At 35.9% G+C, this 9450-nt stretch overlaps 1 long non-coding RNA gene across 1 annotated transcript; it reads left to right on the forward strand.

Annotated features, from left to right (window-relative positions):
* Window positions 1–495: 495 nt before the first annotated feature.
* LOC122195034 (uncharacterized) lies at window positions 496–1906 on the forward strand. The gene is made up of 3 exons (XR_008225188.1): window positions 496–948; window positions 1079–1114; window positions 1615–1906. It is a non-coding gene; the product is annotated as an uncharacterized LOC122195034 (long non-coding RNA).
* Window positions 1907–9450: the final 7544 nt, after the last annotated feature.

The following is a 9450-nucleotide window of genomic DNA, read 5'->3' on the forward strand; positions in this document are numbered from 1 at the left end:
CAATCGTTCATATTAGGATTCTTTGAGATGTATGTCGTGAGAAACCGCAAATGTTACGTTTCTTGAACTTTGAAATATTATTGGGAGCATTTTGTAACGAATTTAAACTATTGAGGACTGTTTGGTCATTTAATTTAATGAATAGGACTATTTTGGTAAAAATAAATCAAGTGAGGGGATGAAATGGTTTAGATGGAATTTAATGTTTGAATCTTGGACTGGTATTGTCAAGAAAACTCTATGGAGGGGCTGTTTTGAATAAATGGGGTCAAGGTTGTGGGATTGGGATTAATTTCTAAAATAAATATGGCAGTAGGGGGTTATTTTGTCATTTTTAAAAGAAATTGAAAGGCATTTCGGCTTTCATGAAAAGGATTTTCATGGACAGGCCATTTTTGTTTAATGGTTTAAACATAAACTAATTTAGGGCTTTTACGTTTGAGTCTTTTGTTTGATCGGGGATAATTGAAAAAGAAACGGCAGTATAAACGAAGGCGACGAGAGGTGTGAAGGGGAAAGGTCGATAGGACAACGAAGGAAAAGGGGATACGGGAGCAACGAAATCCGATGGCGAGAAGGAAGCTCGCAGGCGTGCGACTGCTACTCCGGACGTCTTGGCCGATCACGAATATGGAGACGGCTCCGGTGCTTGGCCGAACCGAAGGAGGGGAAGAGACGAAATCAGCGAGGCTCTCTCTTTCTCGTCCGGCGATTGCAGACTCATCGCACCAGAGAGGCATGCTCCGGTGGTCGACTAGATCGAAGAAAAGGAACGGTCCATGGGTGTGGCCAGCAGTAGCAGCGATGAGGTGAGACCTTCGGAGTTCTGGGGTTGTTGGCAACCGAAGAGGAAGAAGGCGAGGGCACAGGAGGCCTCGGTGGTGTTTCCTCGACAATCACGATGTCTCCCCCTCGTTTTGGCAGTTCCGATCAAGTAATCAACAATAGGTAAGAAGTTATTTTTGGGATTTTGTTTGTTTTAACATGAATCTTTGGAATGAACAAAATAGATATTTGGGTTTGCTTTTGACAGAAAATCGATAGGCTCAAATGGGTATTTGGTTTTGGTTCTTGACAGGAAAGAAGGAAGAACGAGGGATGCTGCTACTCCATGGTATAACTCTACGTTAAAATTCTTTTTTTTTTTTCTGTGATCTTTTTGTTCAACAGAGATTGAATGGATGTTTTTATGAGTATAAAACCATACTTGAAGAAACATTGGTATATGTAGTTTTTGTTGTAGTTTTTTTTTTTTTTTTCCTTTTCCAGTGATTTCTTTGTTCAACAGAGATTGAATGGAAGTTCTTATGACTATAAAACCATACTTGTATAAACATTCGTATAGATAGTTTTTGTGGTAAATTTTTTTTCCTGTGATTTCTTTGTTCAACAGAGATTGAATGGAAGTTTTTATGAGTATAAAACCATACTTGAATAAACATTCGTATAGGTAGTTTTTGTGGTAATTTTTTTTTCTGTGATTTCCTTATTCAACAGAGATTGAATGGAAGTTTTTATGAGTATAAAACCATACTTGTATAAACATTCGTATAGGTAGTTTTTGTGGATGTTTTTATGGACGTGTTGAGTATATGGTTGGGGTTTTATTGACAGGAATTGAAGAATGAGAAAGGATGTGAGGGGGGTCCTGAAGCTTCAACTAAAACAAGGATCACGTTATGTGTGTGGTTATCCTTGTGTATTGATGTGTATAAAAATATGTTTATTTTTGTGTGTAAAATTGTATAAGCCTTTGTGTGTGGTTTTAGATGTGCAAGATTTAGTAGTTGTCTTTTATTTATAATGTGTTTATTTTTGTGTCTAAAAGCTCCTGTGTAATGTTTAGGTCGTGGTGATTCAAATCTCCATGAAGTGACATTTAAAGTTTCACGTTTAATTAAGATGAAAACCTTTGATTTTTGACTTTTATAAATATATTTTTATCAAAAATATATCAAATGTGAAATTAAATATTAAACAATAGCATGAGTCTAAAAATGCTTTCGGAATTTCCACTTGAGGTGTGCAAGTCCCTCAATGGTTAGAATCGATTTTAGTGGTTTGAAGAAAAATTAGTATTATATGAGTTTTGGATTCTTAAAACGGTCATATCTTTTGCATACTAACTCCGCTTTGGACGTTCAAAGCTAGGGAAAGATTGGTTTCCTTGCTATGACGGTAGCAGAGCTATTCGTTCTTTATTCTTCTTTGGGTTTAGCCGAACTAGGAGAATCTTAACATTATTCCTGATTTTTAAGTATTTTTTTTAAATGTATATGTTGTTTTGGGGTTTCTATAAGGCTTCTAAGGTACTAGGTTTCAACAACGAATCTTGAGAACATCCTTGAGTCTCTAAAACTTTCAACCATTATAGTCTGTCAAACTCCTAGCTCAAGGTTGCTTGTTCACCGGCCGACCATAAATAACATAGGCATATGTTCCAGCTTTATTCATGGTATGGCTTATGTACGGTACAAACCTTAGTTGAGGCGTTTGACCTGCCTCGTTCTCGAGTTTAACAAAAGAAAAGAAATTTGCGATAGAAAAGAAGAGAAAGGAAAGAAAAACAAATTTTTTTGTTTTGTGTTGTTCCCGAGTTGGAGAGAAGTGGAAGGAAAATGAATCATTTTGTTCTTTCTTTCCAAATCCTCCCAAACCGGAAGGAAAGTTGGAGGGAAAGTGATCCTCCCATTTCCCCCCACTTCCTTCCAATTCCCTCCTTTAATGAAACTCGGGAACACCAATTTCTTTTATTTTCTTCTCAATTCCACCCATTTCCTTTCCTTTCTCTCCTTAAGTTGAACTCGGGAACGGGGTGTAAAGGGTTGAGTTGGTAGTTTTAGTTGGAGGTATTTTAGAGTTTTATTAAGTGTTCTCATCACGGGTCAGAGTATATATAACTCTTATATATGATTGCTGGTGAGGTTTGTAATATTATTAATGGTTTATTTGTACACCAAAACTACCAAGTAAAGGCGAGGCCATATAGGAAACACGGAATGAGAGGACCATTTTAGCAAGCTGTTCTGAAATCCAACAACCCAAGTGGCATTTCAAACCAGATTTTCCATACCAAAAGTAGCCAAGAAGTAGTGTAATTATTCTTAATAATAATTTTATTAGAAGCTATTTGCTATAGTTCGCCTAAACCCAAAGAAGAATAAAGACTATAATGGTTGAAAGTTTTAGAGATTCAAGGATGTTCTCAAGATTCGTTGTAGAAACCTAGTACCTTAGAAACATTATAGAAACCCCAAAACAACATATACATTTAAAAAAAATACTTAAAAATCAGGAATAATGTTTAGGGTTCAGATTCTCCTAGTTCGCCTAAACCCAAAGAAGAATAAGGAACGAATAGTTGTACTACCATCATACCAAGGAAACCTATAGTTCCCAACTGATTGTTTGAAACCGCAAATGTTATGTTTCTTGAACTTTGAAATATTATTGGGAGCGTTTCGTAATGAATTTAAACTATTGAGGGCTGTTTGGTAATTTAATTTAATGAATAGGACTGTTTTGGTAAAAATAAATCAAGTGAGGGGATGAAATGGTTTAGATGGAATTTAATGTTTGAATCTTGGACTGGTATTGTCAAGAAAACTCTATTGGAGGGGCTGTTTTGAATAAATGGGGTCAAGGTTGTGGGATTGGGATTAATTTCTAAAATAAATATGGCAGTAGGGGGTTATTTTGTCATTTTTAAAAGAAATTGAAAGGCATTTGGGCTTTCATGAAAAGGATTTTCATGGAGAGGCCATTTTTGTTTAATGGTTTAAACATAAACTAATTTAGGGCTTTTACGTTTGAGTCTTTTGTTTGATCGGGGATAATTGAAAAAAAAAAAACGGCAGTATAAACGAAGAGGGTGTTTGGCTTAGCTTTTTAAATGACTTTTGACTTTATCTTTTAGAAAAGGTCCCAAAAGATGTTTGGCAAAAGGAAAAGGACTTTTGTAAATGACTTTTCCCATAGAGTAATTTGAGTCTTTTTGAAAAGTCAAGATTACTTGACTTTTCCCAACTTTTCACCAGCTAAAAATATTAAATTACCAATATACCCCTCATCTACCCTAAACATATCCTTTTTTGTCATTTTACATGTAAAAATTAAACCAAACATTTTAATTTTTGACTTTTTCCCTTCAAAAGCTAATCCAAACACATTTTAAAAAATAACCTTTTTAAAAAGTTCTTTTACAAAATGTCCTTTTAGAAAAAGGACTTTTGCCCCACAAAAGCTAAGCCAAACACCCCCGAAGGCGACGAGAGGTGTGAAGGGGAAAGGTCGATAGGACAACGAAGGAAAAGGGGATACGGGAGCAACGGAATCCGATGGCGAGAAGGAAGCTCGCAGGCGTGCGACTGCTACTCCGGACGTCTTGGCCGATCACGAATATGGAGACAGCTCCAGTGCTTGGCCGAACCGAAGGAGGGGAAGAGACAAAATCAGCGAGGCTCTCTCTTTCTCGTCCGGTGATTGCAGACTCATCGCACCAGAGAGGCATGCTCCGGTGGTCGACTAGATCGAAGAAAAGGAATGGTCCATGGGTGTGGCCAGCAGTAGCAGCGACGAGGTGAGACCTTCGGAGTTCTGGGGTTGTTGGCAACCAAAGAGGAAGAAGGCGAGGGCACAGGAGGCCTCGGTGGTGTTTCCTCGACAATCACGATGTCTCCCCCTCGTTTTGGCAGTTCCGATCAAGTAATCAACAATAGGTAAGAAGTTATTTTTGGGATTTTGTTTGTTTTAACATGAATCTTTGGAATGAACAAAATAGATATTTGGGTTTGCTTTTGACAGAAAATCGATAGGCTCAAATGGGTATTTGGTTTTGGTTCTTGACAGGAAAGAAGGAAGAATGAGGGATGTTGCTACTCCATGGTATAACTCTACGTTAAAATTCTTTTTTTTATTCTGTGATCTTTTTGTTCAACATAGATTGAATGGAAGTTTTTATGAGTATAAAACCATACTTGAAGAAACATTGGTATAGGTAGTTTTTGTTGTAGTTTTTTTTTTTTTTTTCCTTTTCCAGTGATTTCTTTGTTCAACAGAGATTGAATGGAAGTTCTTATGACTATAAAACCATACTTGTATAAACATTCGTATAGATAGTTTTTGTGGTAAATTTTTTTTCCTGTGATTTCTTTGTTCAACAGAGATTGAATGGAAGTTTTTATGAGTATAAAACCATACTTGAATAAACATTCGTATAGGTAGTTTTTGTGGTAATTTTTTTTTTCTGTGATTTCCTTATTCAACAGAGATTGAATGGAAGTTTTTATGAGTATAAAACCATACTTGTATAAACATTCGTATAGGTAGTTTTTGTGGATGTTTTTATGGACGTGTTGAGTATATGGTTGGGGTTTTATTGACAGGAATTGAAGAATGAGAAAGGATGTGAGGGGGGTCCTGAAGCTTCAACTAAAACAAGGATCACGTTATGTGTGTGGTTATCCTTGTGTATTGATGTGTATAAAAATATGTTTATTTTTGTGTGTAAAATTGTATAAGCCTTTGTGTGTGGTTTTAGATGTGCAAGATTTAGTAGTTGTCTTTTATTTATAATGTGTTTATTTTTGTGTCTAAAAGCTCCTGTGTAATGTTTAGGTCGTGGTGATTCAAATCTCCATGAAGTGACATTTAAAGTTTCACGTTTAATTAAGATGAAAACCTTTGATTTTTGACTTTTATAAATATATTTTTTATCAAAAATATATCAAATGTGAAATTAAATATTAAACAATAGCATGAGTCTAAAAATGCTTTCGGAATTTCCACTTGAGGTGTGCAAGTCCCTCAATGGTTAGAATCGATTTTAGTGGTTTGAAGAAAAATTAGTATTATATGAGTTTTGGATTCTTAAAACGGTCATATCTTTTGCATACTAACTCCGCTTTGGACGTTCAAAGTTAGGGAAAGATTGGTTTCCTTGCTATGACGGTAGCAGAGCTATTCGTTCTTTATTCTTCTTTGGGTTTAGCCGAACTACGAGAATCTTAACATTATTCCTGATTTTTAAGTATTTTTTTAAATGTATATGTTGTTTTGGGGTTTCTATAAGGCTTCTAAGGTACTAGGTTTCTACAACGAATCTTAAGAACATCCTTGAGTCTCTAAAACTTTCAACCATTATAGTTTGTCAAACTCCTAGCTCAAGGTTGCTTGTTCACCGGCCCGACCATAAATAACATAGGCATATGTTCCAGCTTTATTCATGGTATGGCTTATGTACGGTACAAACCTTAGTTGAGGCGTTTGACCTGCCTCGTTCCCGAGTTTAACAAAAGAAAAGAAAGTCGCGATAGAAAAGAAGAGAAAGGAAAGGAAAACAAAATTTTTTTTGTGTGTTCCCGAGTTGGAGAGAAGTGGAAGGAAAATGAATCATTTTGTTCTTTCTTTCCAAATCCTCCCAAATCGGAAGGAAAGTTGGAGGGAAAGTGATCCTCCCATTTCCCCCCACTTCCTTCCAATTCCCTCATTTAATGAAACTCGGGAACACCAATTTCTTTTATTTTCTTCTCAATTCCACCCATTTCCTTTCCTTTCTCTCCTTAAGTTGAACTCGGGAACGGGGTGTAAAGGGTTGAGTTGGTAGTTTTAGTTGGAGGTATTTTAGAGTTTTATTAAGTGTTCTCATCACGGGTCAGAGTATATATATAACTCTTATATATGATTGCTGGTGAGGTTTGTAATATTATTAATGGTTTATTTGTACACCAAAACTACCAAGTAAAGGCGAGGCCATATAGGAAACACGGAATGAAAGGACCATTTTAGCAAGCTGTTCTGAAATCCAACAACCCAAGTGGCATTTCAAACCAGATTTTCCATACCGAAAGTAGCCAAGAAGTAGTGTAATTCTTATTAATAATAATTTTATTAGAAACTATTTGCTATAGTTTGCCTAAACCCAAAGAAGAATAAAGACTATAATGGTTGAAAGTTTTAGAGATTCAAGGATGTTCTCAAGATTCGTTGTAGAAACCTAGTACCTTAGAAACATTATAGAAACCCCAAAACAACATATACATTTAAAAAAATACTTCAAAATCAGGAATAATGTTTAGGGTTCAGATTCTCCTAGATCGCCTAAACCCAAAGAAGAATAAAGAACGAATAGTTGTACTACCGTCATACCAAGGAAACCTATAGTTCCCAACTGATTGTTTGAAACCGCAAATGTTACGTTTCTTGAACTTTGAAATATTATTGGGTGCGTTTCGTAACGAATTTAAACTATTGAGGGCTGTTTTGTAATTTAATTTAACGAATAGGACTGTTTTGGTAAAAATAAATCAAGTGAGGGGATGAAATGATTTAGATGGAATTTAATGTTTGAATCTTGGACTGGTATTGTCAAGAAAACTCTATTGGAGGGGCTGTTTTGAATAAATGGGGTCAAGGTTGTGGGATTGGGATTGATTTCTAAAATAAATATGGCGGTAGGGGGTTATTTTGTCATTTTTAAAAGAAATTGAAAGGCACTTGGGCTTTAATGAAAAGGATTTTCATAGAGAGGCCATTTTTGTTTAATTGTTTAAACATAAACTAATTTAGGGCTTTTACGTTTGAGTCTTTTGTTTGATCGGGGATAAGAGAAAAAGAAACGACAATATAAACGAAGGCGACGAGAGGTGTGAAGGGGAAACGTCGATCGGACAATGAAGGAAAAGGGGATACGGGACCAACGAAATCCGATGGCGAGAAGGAAGCTCGCAGGCGCGCGGCTGCTACTCCGGACGTCTTGGCCGATCACGAAGACGGAGACGGCTCCGGTGCTTGGCCGAACCGAAGGACGGGAAGAGACGAAATCAGCGAGCCTCTCTCTTTCTCATCCGGCGATTGCAGACTCATCGCACCAGAGAGGCATGCTCCGGTGGTCGACTAGATCGAAGAAAAGGAACGGTCCATTGGTGTCGCCAGCAGTAGCAGCGACGAGGTGAGACCTTCGGAGTTCTGGGGTTGTTGGGAACCGAAGAGGAAGAAGGCGAGGGCAAAGGAGGCCTCGGTGGTGTTTGCTCGACAATCATGATGTCTCTCCCTCATTTTGGCAGTTCCGATCAAGTAATCAACAATAGGTAAGAAGTTATTTTCGGGATTTTGTTTGTTTTAACATGAATCTTTGGAATGAACAAAATAGATATTTGGGTTTGCTTTTGACAGAAAATCGATAGGCTCAAATGGGTATTTGGTTTTGGTTCTTGAAAGGAAAGAAGGAAGAACGAGGGATGCTGCTACTCCATGGCATAACTCTACGTTAAAATTCTTTTTTTTTTCTCTGATTTTTTTGTTCAACAGAGATGTAAGGGATGTTTTTATGAGTATAAAACCATATTTGAAGAAACATTGGTATAAGTAGTTTTTGTGGTAGTTTTTTTTTTCAGTGATTTCTTTGTTCAACAGAGATTGAATGGAAGTTCTTATGACTATAAAACCATACTTGTATAAACATTCGTATAGATAGTTTTTGTGGTAATTTTTTTTTTCCTGTGATTTCTTTGTTCAACAGAGATTGAATGGAAGTTTTTATGAGTATAAAACCATACTTGAATAAACATTCGTATAGTTAGTTTTTGTGGTAGTTGTTTTTCCTGTGATTTCTTTGTTCAACAGAGATTGAATGGAAGTTTTTATGAGTATAAAACCATACTTGTATAAACATTCGTATAGGTAGTTTTTGTGGTAATTTTTTTTCCTGTGATTTCTTTGTTCAACAGAGATTGAATGGAAGTTTTTATGAGTATAAAACCATACTTGTATAAACATTCGTATAGGTAGTTTTTGTGGATGTTTTTATGGACGTGTTGAGTATATGGTTGGGGTTTTATTGACAGGAATTGAAGAATGAGAAAGGATGTGAGGGGGGTCCTGAAGCTTCAGCTAAAACAAGGATCACGTTATGTGTGTGGTTATCCTTGTGTATTGATGTGCATAAAATATGTTTATTTTTGTGTGTAAAATTGTATAAGCCTTTGTGTGTGGTTTTAGATGTGCAAGATTTAGCAGTTGTCTTTTATTTATAATGTGTTTATTTTTGTGTCTAAAAGTTCCTGCGTAATGTTTAGGTCGTGGTGATTCAAATCTCCATGAAGTAAAATTTAAAGTTTCACGTTTGATTAAAATGAAAACCTTTGATTTTTGACTTTTATAAATAATTTTTTTATCAAAAATATATCAAATGTGAAATTAAATATTAAACAATAGCATGAGTCTAAAAATGCTTTCGGAATTTCAACTTGAGGTGTGCAAGTCCCTCAATGGTTAGAAACGATTTTAGTGGTTTTAAGAAAATCAGTATTATATGAGTTTTGGATTCTTAATACGGTCATATTTTCAGAAATCAGAGAAACACGTACAACGAGACTAGAGCTTTTCTATTGCTCATAACTGCTTAATACAAAATTTCAGTTTTCAGACGCATTAACTAAGGTTGCAGTTTGA

Source organism: Lactuca sativa, chromosome 7 (genome assembly GCF_002870075.4).
Source record: "Lactuca sativa cultivar Salinas chromosome 7, Lsat_Salinas_v11, whole genome shotgun sequence".
Taxonomy (NCBI): domain Eukaryota; kingdom Viridiplantae; phylum Streptophyta; class Magnoliopsida; order Asterales; family Asteraceae; genus Lactuca; species Lactuca sativa.